Here is a 22,500-nt window from a genome sequence, read left to right on the forward strand (position 1 = left end):
TATATGAATCACGGTCATGGTATGTGATATGACTCATATATATATATATAATATATATATATATATATATATATATATATATATATATATATATATATATATATATATATATATATATATATACATATAACTGCGATGAGAATCAATCTATTTAGCCTCGAGTTAAATTGCACCTGGACTTGGCTCATGTAGGTCCTTATAAGATCAAATACATTTTGATTAAAATGTAATTAAATTCATATAAATTCCGATTAGTTACCATTCTTCTGGGTGTTAGAACGGCCTTAAACACCAACCTCACTCTTCTTAACGGGGAGGATTAGACGCCAAATATGGGAAACTCATTTTCTTGATTACAAGTGACTCTTATTCTGTCTTTTATGTTGTCTCCTGATACGTTTTTCATTCGTTCTTTTTTTTTTTTTTTTTTTTTTTTTTTTGTCACAGGTGTTCAAGTATTAAGCGAAAAGCATAACTTAGATATTAAATTCAAGATATATTCACTTAATCCAACATAAACCTAAAGAACAATGAAGCAAATCAAGGCAAAAAAAAGGTTAAGTGTGATGTTTTGCTTCAGAAGAAGTTGCTGGGCAACTTCTCTTCATCTGCTTTCAAAACGGTCTCGATAGTCGCCTCCTAATTGAAAGATTATTTTAACTCGCCAACGAAGTTTTAGATTTTGACTTCGCCAAACGACCTACTACCAGTACCTGCTTTTTTATTACGTACGAGCTTGACAGAATCCCGTGAGAAAGTTTTAAGTGTTTTTGAATGGAAGTCGAGAATTGACATTCGTTAGGTGGCCATGTTGAATAATTCACTTTTAGTTGTAGTTCAATATGGTTGATTTGTTAAGAAAATAATCTCGCTCTGTATTTATTTCGATATTTGCTTCTAAGAAAAGGATTGGTTTTAGATTATTCATATTTACTTGTAGTTCAATATGATGAATTGTTACCAAGAAAATCATTTTGAACTTTATTCACTAAGATAATACTTTTTAAAAAGAGACGAACTGGTATCGGTGATTTTAGCTTTTAGCGTCAGGCTGCGAGGTAAAAAATGAGAAATCGATATACGAACTACGCTATAGTCAATATTGTTTTCTGTAGCCGATGTTACCATTCTGATTTAGAGGCAGCAGAGGCAACGTCCTTTTTAAACGAAACTCCTCGCCGCCAATAACAGACCAAAAAACTAGACCCCGGTCAAAGAGTCAGTCTGGTGACCTAGCAAGTTCATCGATGGAAACAGGATACAGTGCACTGTTTTTTTTATTTTATTTTAAGTTATCTACGCTGCATTCTCACGGGTTGTTTGCTCTCTCTCTCTCTCTCTCTCTCTCTCTCTCTCTCTCTCTCTCTCTCTCTCTCTCTCTCACAGACACACACACACACACACACAGTTCGTTAGCAGCTGCCTCCTTAAACCATATGTCTCATGGTTCAGGTTTGTCTGTTGGGTTGTAACCATATTCTCCAAGTTTTTTATTCCCCGGGTACGTTTGTGCGCTCTCTCTCTCTCTCTCTCTCTCTCTCTCTCTCTCTCTCTCTCTCTCTCTCTCTCTCTCTCTCGTATGTAACCTTGACACAATTTTACGGCTGTTTCTTCTCTCGCAAGGTCGACCCAGTTGGGGATGTCTTTAGCATAAATTCTTTTCAAATGTATTTCCAAAAGCTCTTAAATTTATGTTCTTCATAAATGCAGAGTAACTTAAGAGTAGTTTTTGCACCAGATGTTTTTCATGCAATATCGTTTTAGATAAAAAAAAAAAAATATAATAATAATTTGCATATGTTATGCGAAATGATTTCGATCCTTTTCTTAAATTTTTTAAATACTTTTAAATATTTATTGCTTGTTGCAGGAAAATAGAAATATGCAGTGCTATACTACTACAATTTATTTTCAAGTTTATTTTCGCTCATATAAATATTGCTTCTCAGGACTAAAGTCGAGAGTGGTATACCACATACTTTCCTGAACACTTCATTTTAATCCTGTCTTCAATGACCTCGTATTTTTTTTAATTGATATTGGTTAATCAACGTTGGTTACAGTTTATACATATTCCCATAAAATCATCACAAGTTTCTGCGATGGAAATGGATTTTGTGTAAGAATACGTGGGCGGGAGAATGAATGGTTTGATGTTAAAGTTAGTGTTCTACATGTTGGGAATGATTTGTATATTAAACTTTATTGCGACTTACCTCCAAAAAAAAATATTGATATTAGAATTATCAATTATTTCTTCTGGTTCATTCATCGCTTGCTTTTGTGATCAGTGAGTTTGGTCTGTATGCGAACTGGTGACCAGTGAATGCCACATGATAGATATACTTGTTAGTGAATGCCAGACGATATACTTCTTTAGAATCCACTAACATAGTCGCGTAGAACTGATAGAAGGCAGCACTAAACACAACATTTTCTAAGCAGCATTGCAGAAACCATCCAGACGTTTAAGAGGCTGGTTTTTGTAGGACTCACTGCACTGCACTGCCCGTAAATTACAAGCTGGGTAATTAATGTTGCCTTGTGATAACAGTTCCCCAAACGGCCCCTTTTCAGCGTCTATTAAGTCCGCGGTCGTTCATTTCAGAGGGTAATTAGCCTTAATGAGCCTTTGTACTGTTGCGGTTCTGATGATGTTTCTGATTGGTATATGAGAATTAGATAGCCTGTAGTTTTTTCTTCTTCTTTTATTGCTGTAACTGTTTTTCTGGAAATGTGGCATGGTTTGACTTTGTATTGTTGCTTGGGGGTTATATTTTTTATTATGTTTCGGTGTTAATATAATCGATATTTGAAGGCCTGTTAGTTTTTAGTTGATTATTTCTGTAATAGAGGTTTTCTTGACATAATTTTTATTTGATTGAGGGTAGGTCCTGTATAGATTTTGATTTATTTATTATTATTATTATTATTATTATTATTATTATTATTATTATTATTATTATTATTATTATTATTATTATTATTATTATTGTTGTTGTTGTTCTTGTTGTTGTTGTTGTTGTTATTATGACGTCGAAAGTATTTTCAGTCACTTCAGTAATGTTGTTATTAGTATTATTATTATCATTATTATTATTTCTTTTTTTTTGTCTCTCACAGTCCTCTAATTCTACTGGGTGGTATTTATAGTGTGGGGTTCCGGGTTGCATCCTGCCTCCTTTGGAGTCCATCACTTTTCTTACTATGTGCGCCGTTTCTAGGATCACACTTCTGGCATGAGTCCTGGAGCTACTTCAGCCTCTAATTTTTCTAGATTCCTTTCCAGGGATCTTGGGATCCGTGCCTAGTGCTTCCTATGATTATGGGTACAATTCCCACTGGCATATCCCATATTCCTTCTTATTTCTATTTTCAAGATCTTGATACTTATCCATTTTTTCCCTTTCTTTCTCTTCAACTCTGGTGTCCCATGGTATTGCGACATCAATGAGTGATACTTTCTTCTTGACTTTGTCAATTAACGTCACGTCTGGTCTATTTGTACGTATCACCCTATCTGTTCTGAATACCATAGTCCCCCAGAGGATCTTTGCCTGATCGTTTTCTATCACTCCCTCACGGTTGGTGCTCGTACCACTTATTACTGCAAGGTAGCTGATGTTTCTTGCACAGCTCCAGTGGAGGGCTTTTTGCCACTGAATCATGCCTCTTTTTGTACTGGTTCGGTGCAAGTGCCGGACATTCGCTTGCTATGTGGTTTATGGTTTGATTTTTCTTATTACACTTCCTACATATGGGAGAGATATTATTTCCATCTATCGTTCTTTGAATATATCTGGTTCTTAGGGCCTGATCTTGTGCCGCTATTATCATTCCTTCAGTTTCCTTCTCTTAGCCTGCTCTCTGTAGCCATTGCCTGATGTCATCGCTGGCTAGTTCTTTAGTCTGTCTCATATTGTCCGTGTATTTGTTTGTTGTGCCATTCCGCTGTTCTGTTTGTCATTCTCCTGTCTGTATATTTCTGGGTCTTCGTCTATATTTATCAGTCCTTCTTCCCATGCACTTTTGAGCCACTCGTCTTCACTGGTTTTCAGATATTGCCCCAGTGCTCTGTTCTCGATGTTGACGCAAGTCCTTCTATACTTATATGATTATTATTATTATTATTATTATTATTATTATTATTATTATTATTATTATTATTATTATTATTATTATTATTATTATTATTATTATTATTATTATTATGACGTCGAAAGTATTTTCAGTCACTTCAATAATGTTGTTATTATTATTATTATTATTATTATTATTATTATTATTATTATTATTATTATTATTATTATTATTATTATTATTATTATGACGTCGAAAGTATTTTCAGTCACTTCAGTAATGTTTGGTCTGTCATTACTCGGATGGTTACCGACCATGAATGCCAAACACCGCAGACACGTAACTGAAATGAAGTGACAAACTTTATACGAGTCTAGTGTTAGTGTCAGCTGGTCAGGATAAACAGTGAGCAATGCATTCCAGGTTCAAACAAGACTCGTGAACTGCCAACATATTTCAAGTGGCCCTCGTAACGTTTTGTAAGTCTGATCCACCCAATGGGATGTAACATATAAAAGAAACAACCCTGCCTTGACGTCTTAAGTAAACAGGAACGAGATACAACCCCATACTCAGCCACTCACATCAGTCGGACACAGAGGTGTTTCTCAAACACCTTTTGGTCAAGGAAGACAAACGTGACGTAACGAGACGCAGCTTCTCGAGAGATTGAAAAATAACGATCTAAGTAACATCGTAAAATGTAGAGTGATGTAACTGTTACCTATCTCGAGCGGGGAGTTATATAACAGTTACGGGATGCTGGGCCTGTTTCATCTCGTTAGCACGTTCAGAAATACTAGTAGACGGCCACCTCCGAGTTAAGTACGCTGGGTACGTTTTTAATCCTTGTCATGGGAGCTGTACTCTTAACTCGACGTCGCTTCAGTTTTTTTAATAACCTGTGTTAGTGCTTGTCTGTTTATTTATGTATGCAGGCTTCCTTTGTTTGGGGGGGGGGGTGAGATGGAGTTAATTGTGATGTATTTGTCGGTTTATATAATTTTCTGAATATTAATATGTGAAGTCACGTTTGCTTTGTTTGGTTAAAATTAATCAAAGTTTGTTCATTCTTTGTCTTTGCATAGTTTTGTCAATAATAATAATAATAATAATAATTCATAATAATCAATAATCAATAATAAATAATAAGATAATAATAATAATAATAATAATAATAAGTTTGTTGTTGCGTTGTTGTTGTTGTTATAATATAATAGTAATAATAATAATAATGGTGAAACAAATATAATAATAAAATAAAAAAAATACTAATAATGAATAATCATTATGAATATAATAATAACAATGGTGAAAAAATATATTAATAAAATGAAAAAATATTAATATTGAATATTCATTATAATTATAGTAATGATAATAATGGTGAAAAAATATAATAAAATAAAAAATATTAATAATGAATAATAATCATTATAATTACAATAATGATAACAGTAATGGTATACTTCTGTGTCATTATGTCTTGTTGATTTCATGTATCAATTTTTTATGTTTTTCTTCCCATCATAAAAACTAACGAGGAAAAAAAACAGACTTTGTAGGTGGTTTAAGCTTTTCGGGGTTTTTTTTATTACTTTTTTATTACTATTATTTTCCATGCAGCTTTGCACAGACGTGAGTGGAATTTCAATCACCCTTACGTAACGCAGACAAACACACGCACACTTATACTTACGTACTTGCATTATGAATTATTTTATAGGATGCGTTACCCGCTAAATCTTTTTCCTTAGTTGATATGTCAGTATAGTTACATATATATACGAGTTTTTGTGAAGAACTCACTTTACTGGCGAGAAGTTGGTCTCTGAAAAGAAAAAATATATATTTTTTATTAGTGATGTTTTACTAGGAAATTTTATTGAGATTGAGAGATCTTGATATGTAGATAAATTTTTTTTTATTTTGTTTATGTGTGTGTATATATATAATGTGTGTATATATATATAGATATATATATATATATATATATATAATTATATATATATATATATATATGTGTGTGTGTGTGTGTGTGTGTGTATTATATATATGTTTTATATAAATATATATATATATATATACTATATATATATATAGATATATATATATATATATATATATATATATATATATATATACCAGTATATATATATATATATATATATATATATATATATATAGTATATATATACTATATTATATATATTATGGTATATCATATATGTATATATATATATATCTATATGGATATAGATATATATATTATATATATATATATATACGTATATATATATTATATAAGATATATATATATGATATATATATATATATATATATTGTATATCTATTTATCTAGATATGTATATGCATATATGTAGATATATAGACATATTTATATTATATCTATAATATATAATATATATCTATATGTACTATTTTTATATACATATAAACTTACCCAACAGATTTTTAATACTGTGTAGCATTCACAGATATAAAATAGATACACAAATCATCTTTAAACACTCGCCTTACTTATCTGATCATAAACACTTGTGTATATGGATACTGATCAAATAAATTCATATAATCGACATTAAGCTACATTTCACAATTAGTGTAATATCTTACACGGGCCTACTCACTTAACTGATTCCCTTAGAGCAGATTAGAAATGTGTCTAGCCTTTAACTTTGCATAATAATAGCATTTTTCTGGCGTATTCATATTCTAATATATATGCAGCTTATGACAGAAAAAAGTTAAAAGAGTTGAGCACAAACTCATTTTTAATCGACTCGGGCTGGAACGACAAGAACCAATTTTGTAACCATCAATTATAGTAAACCACAGTTGGGAGAGGGTTGTGTTACTCCATATTGGAAAGATTCGTGGTGTTTTACACTGTATTATCCCATTTTGGAAATATTTATAGTGTTATCCGTTATATTACCCCAATTTTGTTAAGATTCATATTGCTTTACACTATAAAAATTGGAAAGATGTACAGTGTTAAATATTATATTATCCCATATTGGAAAGACTTATAGAGATTTGCACTATTTTACCTCAAACTGAAAAGATTTATATTGCTCTACACTGTATTACCCCATATTGGAAAGAATTATGGTGCTTTGCACTATATTACCCCATATTGGAAAGAATTATAGTGTTACATATTATATTACCCCATATTGGAAAGAATTACAGTGTTACACACTATATTACCCCATATTGGAAAGAATTACAGTGTTACACACTGTATTACCCCATATTGGAAAGGATTACAGTGTTACACACAAAATTACTCCATATTGAAAAGAATTACAGTGTTACACACTATATTACCCCATATTGGAAAGGATTATAGACCTTTGGGTGTTAGAGGCTGATTAGCAAGAATTAATATGGCATTGTTACCACATGAGCGGCGTCATAAGGTCGGGCAGTCCAGCCCCCAAATGCAAATTCAGTAGACCTGTTTAGGACCCTACCCCATACCCATACCCCAGGCCAAACGTAGCCCCACACACGGGCACGCGCGCGCGTGCGCCCTATTTGGTAGTAAAATTTCTTTTACTCCAGAAGATGATTTTTTATTTATTTTTCTTTCTTTGTCTTTTATGTCTTCCTGTTCCCTGAGTCAGTTCTCATCTTTACCTCACGGCGCACCTCTCTCTCTCTCTCTCTCTCTCTCTCTCTCTCTCTCTCTCGCTTCTTCTTCTTCTTCTTCTTCTTCTTCTTGAAAGATGGTGCTCATCTTCTTCTGCAAGAAGGTTTGTCAATGCCGTTTATGACTTGTGTTTGAGATTTGTTCATCCGTTCGTTCGTCCGTATGTAAGTTTTTTTGTAGATTGCCATCTAAAGTGAGGTAGTGCTTTGATTAGTGTCGTTTTATTTTTTTTTTTTTTATTTAAAAAAATCATTTTTATTTTTTTATTTATTTTTATTTTTTTGCTGTTTCGTTTGTTAGTGGAAGTAAGTCACTTTACGGATGTGTCGTGGTTATGTGTAATTTGTGTGTGTCTGTGTGTTTGTGTCTGTTAATTTGACTTCAAGGACAGTTTTGCCTCGGTCTGTGTGTTTGTTTGTGTGTGTGTGTTTTTTTTTTTATCATGTCTCCTCTTCATTTCATCATCATTCTGGTATATCCTGTACAGTACTGTTTTCTTTTTTCTTTTTTTTATCATCAAGTCTGTTCCTTATTTCCTCATCATTCGGTATCTACAGCACAGTATGTTTTTTGCATTATTTGTTTTGTCAGTTTTCCAAACCTGTTATGGTGCACTTGTTGACTTTGCTTAACGGGAAAACGCGTCTTAATTTCCTACTTCCTTTTATTTATTTAATTTTTCTGTTATACCAACTTCACTCGCAGGATTATTTTTCAACCTTTGTTACCCCATTTTTATTACCGTTGATTTTTTGGCTTCGTCCATTTTTTAATGCGTTTTTAATGATCTCAAGAACTGAGGAGTTTAGTAGAAGCATCGGAGGCAGGCTGGGTGGTGTGGGCTGGTGCATAGGTGGTGAAGGGGAGGTGGTTGGGTGGCGGGATGGGGGTGGGCTGGGGGGGGGAGTTATCTTGGCAGGTTTGAGGGCCACAGGAATTTCATCTTGTCGCTCCTCCTGCGGTTGTGACCTCACTTGACCCCTTTCTTGGCATATATGAGTCTTGAAAGCTTCGCTCACTGTTTCTTGTAACTTATTACTTCTCTCGTCAGGCTTTGAATGTCTCTCTTTAATTTCTAAACATTTTTTTTTTAGAGAGGACGAAATTGGCACCCCATGGCTCCACCGGTGGTTATGGGGGCTTCCATGGAAGCATCACCTGGCACTTCTTGTTGGCTTCCATGCATGAATTGGATTCTATATTTAGATATAACAGTTTTGATTTTGTTTATTTTGTGCAACTTAATGGGAACAGAGGGCCTTGAACTTTGCAGACCTTAATGTCATCTGGGGGCCTGTAACTTTTGTAGAACTTAGTGACATGTAAAAGCCTTTGAAGTTGTGCAGTATTTAGTGACATTTGGAAGCCTTCAAGTTTCCAAGAACCCAGTAGTGGTTGGAAGCTTTGAGGTTTCGGAGAACGTGATGATAGTTAGAATACTTGAACCTTTTCAGAATTTGATGGCATCTGGAAACTTTGAATTGAGCAGAGCGGAGGGAACTGAAAGTCATGAACTTTTGTAGAACCTTTTGGGTCCTGAAAGTCTTCGACTCTTCCAGCATTTAATATCTACTAGAAACCGTGAACTTTTCCATAACATATTGGCAGCTGGAAGCCTTGAGCTCTTGCAGAAGCTTAAGGTAGCTGGAAACCTTCAACTCTTGCCGCACCTAATGGTGACTAGAAACCTTGAACTTTTCCAGATCTTCACAGCAGCCAGAAGATTTGAACTTCTGCAGAACTTGAGGGCAACTGGAAGGCTCCTGAACTTCTGCAGAACTTGAAGGCAACTGGAATGCTCCTGTAAGAACTTCTGCAGAAATTGAAGGTACTTGAAACGGGAAGCCTTGAACTTCTGCAGAATTTGAAGGCAACTGGAAGGCTCTTGAACTTCTGCAGAACTTGAGGACAACTGGAAGCCTTGAACTTCTGCAGAACTTGAAGGCAACTGGAAGGCTCCTGAACTTCTGCAGAACTTGAAGGCAACTGGAAGGCTCTTGAATTTCTGCAGAACTTGAGGGCAACTGGAAGGCTCTTGAACTTCTGCAGAACTTGAGAGCAACTGGAAGGCTCTTGAACTTCTGCAGAACTTGAGAGCAACTGGAAGGCTCCTGAACTTCTGCAGAACTTCAAGGCAACTGGAAGGCTCTTGAATTTCTGCAGAACTTGAGAGCAACTGGAAGGCTCTTGAACTTCTGTAGAACTTCAGGGCAACTGGAAGCCTTGAAATTAATCCAGAACTTCAGGGCAGCTAAAAACCTTTTAACATTTGCAGCACTTGAAGGCACCTAGAAATCTCTCAACTAATTCAGAACCTGAGGGCAACTGGAAGCCTTTTAACTAATGCAAAACTTGAGAGCAACTAAAAAAACCTTTAAATTTTTCAGAACTTGAGGGCAACCTCGAAATCTTTAACTTTTGCAGAACTTGAGGGCAACTAGAAAACCTTTAACCTTTGCAGAACTTAATGGGAGATGAAAGCTAGAGCAAATGCCAAACTTCACGGCAGTTGGAGGCCTTGAAGCTTTTGTAAAATATCATAATGCCGAAAGCTTTGACTGTTTGCAAAACTATGAGAGATTGGAGCCTGAAAGTTTTGCAGAAGTTCAAGGCTTGTTCAGTCTTGTACTTTTGCAGAATATTTTTGGGAGCCTGAATTTAGGTCAAGAACACCTCACTGATGCCAAAGTCTTATTAATAGATCTGGCATCGTGGGTGATATTATTATTATTATTATTATTATTATTATTATTATTATTATTATTATTATTATTTTACTATTTTCTGTTGCTGTTGTTTCATATATACAAAACAATCATTTGTGAAATTTAAATCAATAAATTACCTCAATATGATGAGTAATATTTAAACAGAGTAAAATGCCAGTAGATGAAAAAGTGAGTAGAGAGGGGAGTACAGTAAATGAATAACCAACAAATATATATATATATATATATATATATATATATATATATATATATATATATATATATATATATCTATATATATAACATATACACACACGCTCACACAAACACCAATACTTGTACGAAAACCAAGGGTATGATGCTTAAATCTTGCCTACCCATTCATTGGCCTCGCTTCCACTACACTTGGCTGCTGGTGCCCATTGTCTGGTATCTAGCTCAGCCAACATGGGTGGGCATAACACTGGGACCTCGTACATGAAGGGCGTGACAGCACGATATCCAGAAAGAAGGCGAGAACACGGAGATAAGCGTCTGGTGGGGCCTTTTTTTTTTTTTTTTTTTTTTTTTTTTTTTTCTTTTTTATCAGAGCTGAGGTGTTAAGGAATGACTGTGAACTGTATTGAATTCTGCAGATTCGTTTGACCTTTTTTTTTCATTTTCATTGAGTTTGCTGATACTGAATTCGTTTCTTCTCATTGACTTCTGGTTGTATTGCTGTTTTTAATTGAGTTTTTCTGTTAAGTTTCTGGAGTTTTTTTTTTATTATTTCGTCTCCAACGATTGGGAGATAGTGAAGAACTTAAAGGCTACAGAATCTAGTAGATTCCCATTTGTGTTTTGTTATCGAATACTGTGGTACAATTTTGATTGCTTTTCTTGGTTTATTTATTTATTTTTTATTTTTCATTTTATTATTTTTTTTTTGTAATCTTACCGAATTTAGACAATTCTTTCGGGCATTTTTATCAAATTGGAATTTGAGTTAAATTCCTTTGGGTATGTAATCTGCTTATATCGAGATTTGGAAATGCAGAATTTCCTTATTTCGATTTATGATATAGTTTTACTTTGTGTGTTTAGCGTTTTTTTTTACATTACATAATATATTAACAGTTAAATAGTAACCGTTATTGTAGTCAAAGAGCTAGGAAAACTATTACAAAAAAATCTATGATCAAATTATTGATGGTTAGCTACCAATTAGCTGACAATTGATATTGTCATAGATGGTGATTATGATACTGAATCATAACTTTTGTTGTCATCAATACAACTCTGGTATTACACTTCATACAAATAGATCATAATTAGTAGACAGTCATGAAGACTATTAAAAAGAAGTTGTGATGTATTGACCAGAATTTCAGTGGCATTTTATTAGTTTGATTTAAATTTATCCTCTATTATTTGTGTGGGGGGTGGCTGGGTAGGGGGAATGGTTTCTGTAGTGACACAGGAGTTGCTTTGGAACTTTCGTCGCCCCAAGAAAAATGTCCTGTTGAGCTGACGCCTCCGAAGCTCGAATGAAAAATAATTTTGTGAATTTTTACAATTTTCTCAGCCGAGTTACAAAAGGAGAATTTCTAGTAACTGTAAATACTTAATAGATTGGGGGGGGGGCGCGACCTCATCAGTCTCAAAAAGGGAAGAGTGAGTGACCTGACTCGACCCTTTCTCTCCTGCCCAAAGATATGAAGACCACACACACACACACACACACACACCGAATGACATGACGCCATCCCTTTTTAAGGCGTTGCAACATTTGGGTCTTATTGTTTCTTCGTTAATTGCTTCTTGAATATATATATATATATATATATTTATATATTATATATATATATATATATATATATATATATATATATAATATTATACATGTGTGTGTAATAATAAATATATGCTACATACAGGCATATGTACATATATAAATACATATTATGTAATATATGTATGTGTGTATATACACACGATATAATATATATATATATATATATATATATATATATATATATATATATATATATATATATATATATATATATATATATATAGATTTCACTAAACTGCGAGCAAGAAATTTCTGCGAGGTAGAATGATTTTGGGGGTCTGGGGATGAGTTTTATCTCTTCATCATGATTTATTTTTAGTTCCCCCCCCCCCCCCCCCCCCCCCCCCCCCCCCCCCCCCCCCCCCCCCCCCCCCCCCTCCCCCCCCCCCCCCCCCCCCCCCCCCCCCCCCCCCCCCCCCCCCCCCCCCCCCGCCCCCCCCCCCCCCCCCCAGCAACCAAGAGTGTATGAAGTGCGTATAAATTACCAGCGCATAAATCCTCGCACCTGAAGCTGGCTACGAAAAGGGGAAGGAAAGACAGGATATATTATTATTGTTATTGTTAATCTTTCCTTCCTCTTCTAATAAATGTGCAGTCATTTATGCGACACAAATGGACCGTTAACTCGCAAAGGAAAATAACATGGTTTAGAATTCCCGCACGCGACGAAAACAAAGTGCGGAACAGAAAACGAAGAAGCGAAGGTAAAGCAACCAGCAAAGCAGTAAGTTTTATTTATGATTACAATGACTGTCAGAAAAAAAAAAAAAAAAAAGGGACTGGGGTAGAAGAAGCCTCGACCTTCGACGAGAGGCCGCGCCATACTTGTTTTGAGTTTCTACACTGCTGTATCACAGGCCCTACAACAACGCCCGTGGGACACAATGTGGCCCGAAAGCTAACCGAACAACAGAAGCACGACATTCAGACGTCCCATTTTCGGCGACATCATCAGTTGGTGTTCACCCTCGGACCATGGCGTTCTGAGTAGGCCTAGACGTAGGCCTATGCTTACCGACATCTCAACTAATATAGAATAAATAATTGGGGTAACGAACAGGTGTTTTAGAATATTTAAACTAGAATATATTTAGATATATAATAACCGAAGGAAAATCTTCAGTTGATGATCATTTCGTCCTCTCGTGGATTCGAAACAGATATCAGGAGATCTCAGGACTTCAGTGACGTCTTTACCGACTATGCCAACAAGTGAGGTTTAAGTTGATACCGATTCCGACCGGCATTACAAATCACTGTCGAACTCGGGTGTTTGTCATTAGGATCGATATCCACCCACCTCTGCCATGTCAACAAAGTCGTTACGGTTGCCGCACGTAGCCATATTGTGAATTTTTATCACATCACAGTGATTCATATACATAAATATATAAAACACAAGCGCGCGTGCGCTCTGATCGTCTTGTGTTGAAAGGACGCCTGTTTTCTTGGTTGGGTTGAATCTCTCTCCTTTTGATAACACGTAGTACAGCACTCGCCTTTCTATTGCCTCGGGAAGTCTTTTAAAAGAGACCTTTTTGGATAGTGTATAATTTCCTTGTCAATTGCGAACATAACACATATGGATGGCATTATCACAGGTGTTTGGAACCTGTAGTTAACACTCAAATTTCTCTTACTGTTTACGCAGAAATTTGTGGATTATCGGCGTGCCCACACTCGACAAGTTCCTAGGAGCAACTGATTTGTTTTTCCTGGTATCATTCCTACAACCTGAATGACCTGGGTTTCCAGGTAGAAGTTACCCGGGTGTCCGGTCTACTATTCTTTTAAGGGTTCCATGACCCGGCCTCGCTCCAATCCCCAGGCCTTCAGGGTGGAAAAGGAGATTAAGTGTACCTGCCTGCGACCCCAATCCTCGGAAGCGAATATCCTTTTAAAAGTTTAGTCTCTGCAAAGCATAGAGTTATTCCAGGTACGATGTTAAGGATCTAATTAACCATTTAGAAAGATGTTGGATGGTCGCCCCCCTCTCTATAGTCCTTTCCTCCTCCCCTCCTCCTCCTCCTCGTCTTCACCAATATTTCCCCTTTCTCTTCTTCTTCCTAGTCAACTTCCTCCTCTTCTTTTGGCTTAGCTGGGGAGTAAGCCTACAAACTTCTTTTTTATTGTTGTTGTTGTTGTTGTTGGAGTAGGAAACTTCTGTGAAAGAGCCTTAAAAGGTCTGGAAAAGGTGTTTCGCGTTGAGTTAAAGATACAGGATTTTAGAATAGGATACTTATACTTTATTTACTAGAATGGCAATGTATAAAATAAATGATGTGCATGTTAAGCAGTACAGAACAATTATTTCCAATAAATTATAGTGTATTTACTTTAATTTTCGCTGGAGAAACAAGGCGCTATTTGACCGTAGATGTTAGCGCGTTTGAATTCATTCTCCTATTTTCTTCTCAGCTAGAAATGATAGAGAAAATACCTGCCTTCCTTTCCACCTGAGCAGTTCCCATTATGGCGGATGGAGACGGGGTGCCCATAAATTTATTGACCAACTTTTCCCTTGGCAGAGAGAGAGGAGAGAGAGAGAGAGAGAGAGAGAGAGAGAGAGAGAGAGACTTTCGACTCTTTTTGAGAATAAATTTTCAACCCTTCTGAGAATAAAGACTAGAAGCTTGACGCTTGTTATCGCATGCAGATTTCGCCATTGGGGTCGAGATCGTTGCTGTAAATTTGCTAGACCGACGTTCAAAGTGACCTACACCAAGAAGGTTTGTCAGCTTACCAGTACCTGCCGGTCTTAGGGAATTGTCAACAGTGTCTTGAAAAATGTTGTTGTCTATTTCACTGGCAGGTTTTACCAGCTTATACTTTGTTGCTGTTATTATTATTATTATTATTATTATTATTATTATTATTATTATTATTATTATTGCTTGTTTTGTCCCTGTTGTAAAATGGAACAGCTGTTGCAATAATAAGTAAATAAGCTGCTTGCTTCTGAGGTGTCTGGCAATCAAGGACAGAATTTCTTTTTAATATAAACAAGTTATCTTTTTTTCCCTGGCTAGAAATGTTCTTATTATTGAAGCAGGTTTCAGAATATCCGCTCTCTCTCTCTCTCTCTCTCTCTCTCTCTCTCTACTCTCCTTCTCTGTCTTTCTCTCCTCTCTCTCTCTCTCCCCGTTTCCTTGTTACTGCAGTTACCAGATAAGTATAAGAGCTTAGACTACTTACGGTATATTTTGCATACGAAATCTCTCTCTCTCTCTCTCTCTCTCTCTCTCTCTCTCTCTCTCTCTCTAGGTTGGCTAGTCTTCTCTGACTTTGTTCTCATGAATTACTTTTGATAAGAAAATATAATTCATGTTGCAAATATACAGGTACCTTCCTTCTGTTGACTCATAAGATCTCCTTGCAAACCATTGCGCCTCGCCCCAGACACCAAAGGTCTGTTGCGAGTTGGTATGAAGCTAATGGCTTCATGCCCAGGTTCCCTTTTGTTGCAGATGGCGTCTGACCTTTTAAAGTGGGCTTTCAACATGGACGAAATCCTCTAGGGGAAAAAAATAAATGCCTTTTTCAGCGTCCTTCTCCCATCCAGCCGCCCCGAGGCAGGCAAATGGACAAGAGAAACTCCTTCCAGCAGAACTTCCAGCTTTTATGCTCGCGTACAAAGGGTGGTTGTTGGTCAAGGGAGAATGTGAAGTTAGATGGTACACAATCCTCTCAGTTTCTGTGGCTGGGGACGTATGTTGTTCGTTTCACGTATCAATGGCTAACCAAGTGTTGTAATCTAACAGGTTTCCCTTCCTATACGCTGTAGGAGGTTCTCTTTAAGGGCAAATAATGATGTCCAGCTCCCAATTAAACGTCGTCCCTGGACAAATGAGGAGAAGTTCATTCCTGGACTTATTTTGGAACCTCGATAAGAGAGCTCCCGTTTGTTTTGGCCACAAACAACCCAGCGAGAGAGAGACTCGACCACCAGTTTCAGGACAAGAATGAAGACGAGTATTCGATCAAAGACTGATCAAACCTAGTAGGGGAGGAGGGAGGGAGGGGGTAGGGAAAGGGGAAGGGAAGAGGGGGGGGATAATGATGGGAGTTGTCTGGGGCTAAAGTGGTCAAACAGGTGACCTTTTGCTCAACCCTGTGGTCGCAACAGGTGAACATATTAGATATATTTTTTACACATCCCCCCCCCCACCACAACCCTCACTGGTACCCTGGCAGGGGCTGCTACTAGAACACCTGCCACGCCTCCTTCTAAGGGAAGGTTTTAGCCTCGGCATCCGAGGGAAATCTCTCTCTCTCTCTCTCTCTCTCTCTCTCTCTCTCTCTCTCTCTCTCTCTCGTACGAGGAACAGGTTCTTCCATGAAGTCATACGAAGCATGAATGAGTTTCCCGGTCTCCAGATAAGTGCCGGGAAGAAGAAGAAGAAGAGGAAACGGAAGATGATGATGATGATTACTGACACGTAAAGGTTCTCTGGAGAGTTATTGAATCCTAAGTGTTATTATTATTATTATTATTATTATTATTATTATTATTATTATTATTATTATTATTATTATTATTAAACCCTCTTCATATGGAACAAGCCCACTTAAGGGGCATTCGAGAAGTTTCTAAAGAAGATGAAGGTGTTCTTTTGAAAGAAGCGACAGAAGCTAACAGGAAATACAGAGAGAAGAGATCAGTTAATGAAAAAAAGTCAAGGCATTAATATATAGATAAAAATGTAAGTAAATTGTTAAAATACAAGAACTCTTTGTGGTAAGTAATGCATTGCATCTTCGCTTGAACTTTTGAAGAAGATGTTGCAATTGCACGACATCCTCGGAAGGGAGACTGTTCCATAGTCCTCCAACGGTGTGAGGAATATCGGAAGGCGTGTAGGTCTTCAGGGGCAGTCTTTTTTATTAAAAAACTACGTAAAAATAGACTGGTTTTTCTAAGTGCGTCGTAGCTATTCCTGTCATCTTTTTCATTCAAATTTATTTTCGTAAAGTTCGTCTCTCTTTCCCTCTGCTGACTGAGGAGACGTAAGCTGAATTTAAGCAATTTTATTTCTTGATGAAGGCCAATTATCCAATCTTTTGATTTATCATTAAAAAGCCACAATAATGTATATGAACGACTGTATTTCTCGAAATACAAAAATACAGAAGGGCATTACAATACTGTGGTTTTTTACTTATCACTTCCAGCCACAGTATAGTGATGCACCATAAATAATGTTGGCTGAATCTCTGTCGCTGCCCGTGTTCTTATTCAACTCGGCTTTCCTGTTCCCAAGAACTGTTTCGGGTTGTTCAAAACTGATGCATTTCCAAAATTTTTCTGAACTTCTTACCCAAGACTGTAACCTCTTCTTTTCTGATGACCCCCTCTCTACGATGTTGCTGTCCAACTGCGACTTATCAGTGCAACTGTGGGGTTCTCTTCCAGTTCGAACTTTAGTCCACTCAGTCCAACTCCTTTCCTGTGTCCGTGGGCGCTGAGTGCCCGAAGAAAGATGCCCACCCAGTGCTTGGCTTGTGAGAAAGCTTCCAGCCCATATAAACCACTCATTCCCAAACCGATCAGCTGACTCTTCATCGTCCCCACGGTGCCCCCCTGGTCTAAAATAGACCGAGGTGGTGTCTATCGAGACCCGTAAATGTCCAAGTTCATTAACCCAAACTTCCAGCCCTTCATTTGTGTCGCATCGAGGTTCATTAGTGACGAGATGCATCCACCCGGCCTGATTGCCCTAGCTGATCTATATGGGGGTGTGGGACCTGCTGGATTATGAACACCTGGTTAGGCGTTCCTACCTGCAGCCAATGCAAGTCTTCCAGCGTTTGGAACGAGGGTCGATTAACGCCCTGCCATCTAAGTGGGCATTTCTTTAATCCCTTTTTGGTCGTTGGTATGCAGCTTGTAAGAGTCAATCTCTCGCTCAGTCAGCTCCTGAGAATTTGGGTACTGGGCACGATGCCCACTGGAAGCCCCCGTTGGACTCCATTTCGCCAAAGGAGACTTCTCTATCCCTTCGAGAACTCGTCTCTGTTAAATGGAGCTTGCAGCTAACGGGAGAAGTCGAACAGTCAATTACGAGCTGTTGGCTCCTTTGATTCGTAAGATCCCGGGACCGACGCCTGATCTGCTGGTTTGTGGGACACAATGAGGACCGGAGGCCCAAGGGAATGAGTGCTTTATTATGAGGTTAAGTCCTGGGGAGAGTTGGGTGTAGACCATCAAGAAATTGAATTTCCTGTAGTTTTTTTTATAAATTATTCTTATTATTATATATTATTATTATTATTATTATTATTAAATTATTATTATTATTAAAAAAATTATTATTATTATTACTTTTGTTGTTGTTTAAAAAAACCACAATTATATATTAAAATATATTTCTATGTAAAAAACATATATAATTGTGGATTTTTTAACAATTTGTTCTTCACGAGACTGAATTTCTTAACAATTATTATTATTAAATTATCATTTTGTATCGCATGCCCACGGAAACTGATCGATTGATTTGTGTTGAGAACTAGCGCTGCAATTACGGAGATGCCAGGCGGGTGGTTTCCAAAAACGTGCAGTGTTGGTGTTACTCATTAATTCCAACCAAATTAAGACGTTGGACAAGGAAAATCACTGATCTGTAACAAGCGTGCGTTGGAGGAAGTTGGAGGAATTGGTAATGAGAGAGAGAGAGAGAGAGAGAGAGAGAGAGAGAGAGAGAGAGAGAGAGAGTCAACCTCTTGCCATTCCAGTTGCTTGCTTTCCAGAGGAAGAGGGCGTGCTAGCTCGTGACTTCATGGAATTCCAGTTTGCGTAGATCTTGGCGATTGTTATGAAGTTTGAATACGTCCTCACGCTTTCATTGACAGTGAGGAATGACCTGTTTCTTATGTGGGAGAGAGAGAGAGAGAGAGAGAGAGAGAGAGAGATCTGTCCTCTGAACACTGCAACTTAATGTACGGGTTTTCAGTGCTATCCCACGAATTGTAGGGCGTGAGAGAGAGAGAGAGAGAGAGAGAGAGAGAGAGAGAGAGAGAGAGAGAGAGAGTCTTCTAGATCTGTTCCACGAGCAATGCACCTTAATGTAAGGGTAGTCAGTGTGTAATTCTTCGACCGAATCCTGCGGCCTTCTCTCGCTTCACGTCTGAAGCTCCAAGCCCAGTATAAGGTCAGCGCCCTCACATTTCCCACTTGCGAAATCTTGCTTCCGGCAGCGATAAGGGGTCACTTCGGAGATCAGGTCGAAGGTGCGTCATACTTGCCATCTTCCCGCCAACTGGATCGCAGGGGTTGTTTGACCTGCAAGAATGTATATTACCTTACAGACTGGATTGTGCTTCTGACATCATCATCATATTCGTCGTTTCCTCTCGATTCTGAGGTCCTCGTTTGGGCCAGCATGTGATACCTCTTTGAGGTATCATATTCATGGCTCTCTGTGATAGCTGTTATTTGTCATAGCTGTATTTTTAAATGAATGTCTAATGTCTTCTTAACGCCTCCTACTCTTTGCATGGTTTTATTTCCTCCAGAATCGTCCTGCATGACCAGGGGCCTCAATGAACACTTGTTTTTACGCCCGTTAGAGGCAGATGCTTCTTCTTCTAGTTATAAAAAGAGGAGAACTGGGGGTTCCTGAATCACACGTAATTCCACATCCATGAGGGAATTGGCAGATATCAGCTGAGAATCGTTCGTTTTCGCCCGTACAGTTTTTTATCTTCTTCTTCTTCTTCTTTTGTTATGACAGTACAGTTTGTTAAGACTGGGTTGGTTAGAGATTGTTAAAAATACAACAAACGGTTTCTAGAACTACAGTTGGTTTTGATATTTAGATAAAGTGACAAAATAAACGGTTTATACATCGTTTCAATTGATGAGAGTTTATTTATTATTATTATTATTATTATTATTATTATTATTATTATTATTATTATTATTATTATTATTATTATTATTTAAAATAGGTAGCTGACCCTCTTTTAAACGTGTGCTGGGTAATAGCTGCTTCAGCGGCATTCAGTTTATCGTATAGAGTTTTCTCTTATTTTTCTGATAATTGATTTGCCTGGGGTACTGCAGTCTGCCAGTAACACTGGCACCACTTTCGTTCCTTTTGCTGTACCTCCTTTAATATTCTCATTTCTCATCTGACTTTCTACCCTCTCCTAACACTTGATTCATAGTGCAACTGGGAGTTTTATCTCCTGTTACACCTTTCAGACCTTTTACCGTCAATTTCCAATATCAGCACTGAATGACCTCATAGGTCCCAGTGCTTGGCCTTTGGCCTAAATTCTATATATTCAACTCAACTCTAAACATACAGCGAGTTTAACGTTTTCTATTTACCTTTACGACCCTATGTTGAACGTTTTCTATTTACCCTCACGACCCATTTTAAACATCCTATTTACCCCTATTTACCCTCACGACCCTATGTTAAACGTTTTCTATTTACCCTCACGACTCTATGTTAAACGTTTTCTATTTACCCTCACGACCCATTTTAAACATCCTATTTACCCTCACGACCCATTTTAAACATCCTATTTACCCTCACGACCCTATGTTAAACGTTTCCTTATTTACCCTCACGACCCTATGTTAAACGTTTCCTATTTACCCTCACGACCCTATGTTAAACGTTTCCTATTTACCCTCACGACCCTATGTTAAACGTTTCCTATTTACCCTCACGACCCCACGAAGAGAGAAGACCAGGTAATGCTTCTCATTTTGAGGTTTTCACCCGTACGGAGTAATGCTTCTCACCTTTCCCGTTGCTTTATTTAGCTCAAGACCCGGGCGGTCTGTCACGCTGCCGAATTTTAATGGCCATTTCAGGAAGGGCGTTGATGGGTCTCGGCGTGGGCGGGAGACTGGATCATCCAGTGTGGGTGTCCAGAGTATTATTATTATTATTATTATTATTATTATTATTATTATTATTATTATTATTATTATTATATTATTATTATTTCTGAAGAAGACCCCTTCTCAAGCAAACCTCATTCTTTCACAAGTATGAAATTAATTATATATAATTTATACTATATAATATATATAATATATATATAATATATATATAAAATATTTATATATAATAGATATATATATATATATATAATATATACACACCCCTTATACATATATACATGTATATGTATATATACCTACACATATTTGTATATGTATTGATGCATATATATATATATATATATATATGTGTGTGTGTGTGTGTGTGTGTGTGTGTGTGTGTATACATATTCACTTGTATGTATAAATGATTACCCACATCTACACACACACGCAAAAGAAAACATATTTACACGTAATTTCATAAAGAAAAGTCGTTCACGTTGTCAAAATCCATCTCACACATTATATTCGGGTAATCACGTGTCCAGTTTACAAGTTCCTTGTCAAGCGGCCATTAATCACACTCCTTGTTGTGGTGCTGCTATCTGTGGACAGCTGAATTAGTTCAAAGGAATTTGCTCAAGAGTCAAGACTCTGTTGTTCGTCGGCGATTCTTAGGTCAGAGTCGTGTCTTTTGCTTTGTTTTATTGCCTTGTTTTTTGTCCTTGGTGGACTGGTGTGTCTGCCTTTTGTGGACAATGATCTTGTTTTTCTATTTCATGTTGTCTTTTCCGTGTTGTAATAAGGCTGTTTCTTTATTCGCTGGTTTAGTTTAGTTTCTGATTTAAAGTCGTTTAGTCCTAGCAGTACTGTTTTGTAAATAATAATAATAATAATAAAAAATAATAATATAATAATAATAATAATAATAATAATATAATAATAATAATAACAATAATCAATAATTATAATAATAATAATAATAATAATAATAATAATTATTAATTACTTATTATTATATATTATTATTATTATTATTATTATTATTATTATTATTATTATTAATTAGTTTGTATTATTATAAAAAAATATTTTAATTTATTTTATTATTATTATTAAACTCCTCAACAAGTACAGAGAGATGGCCAAAAAATCCTTTTTGAATATCAAGGTGCAATTTGGAAGCCCTCAAAAACCCCCATTGTGGACCACATGCCCAGAACAATGCCTAATTTGAAACTGATGCCCCATTGTTTGCTGTGGTCTTATCGCAAAAAAAAACCGAGGGATAGTGGGTTGGCAATATGTTACCCTTTGGTACTTGGAGTAAAATGATTGTTTTTATTTTATTATT

General features: G+C 36.7%; 1 protein-coding gene across 3 annotated transcripts in view; it reads right to left on the reverse strand.

Moving 5' to 3' along the window:
* LOC135199314 (uncharacterized) overlaps positions 1–22,500 on the reverse strand; it is a 246,646-nt gene that overhangs the window by 47,038 nt on the left and 177,108 nt on the right. For 2 of the 3 annotated variants that reach the window (XM_064227224.1, XM_064227223.1), the window contains one exon: positions 5,890–5,911. The exons of the other annotated variant lie outside the window; for it this stretch is intronic. The gene's annotated coding sequence lies outside the window, so the exon portion shown is untranslated. The remainder of the gene's footprint in view (positions 1–5,889; positions 5,912–22,500) is intronic. 3 annotated transcript variants of the gene reach the window in all.

Source organism: Macrobrachium nipponense, chromosome 25, assembly GCF_015104395.2.
Source record: "Macrobrachium nipponense isolate FS-2020 chromosome 25, ASM1510439v2, whole genome shotgun sequence".
NCBI lineage: Eukaryota > Metazoa > Arthropoda > Malacostraca > Decapoda > Palaemonidae > Macrobrachium > Macrobrachium nipponense.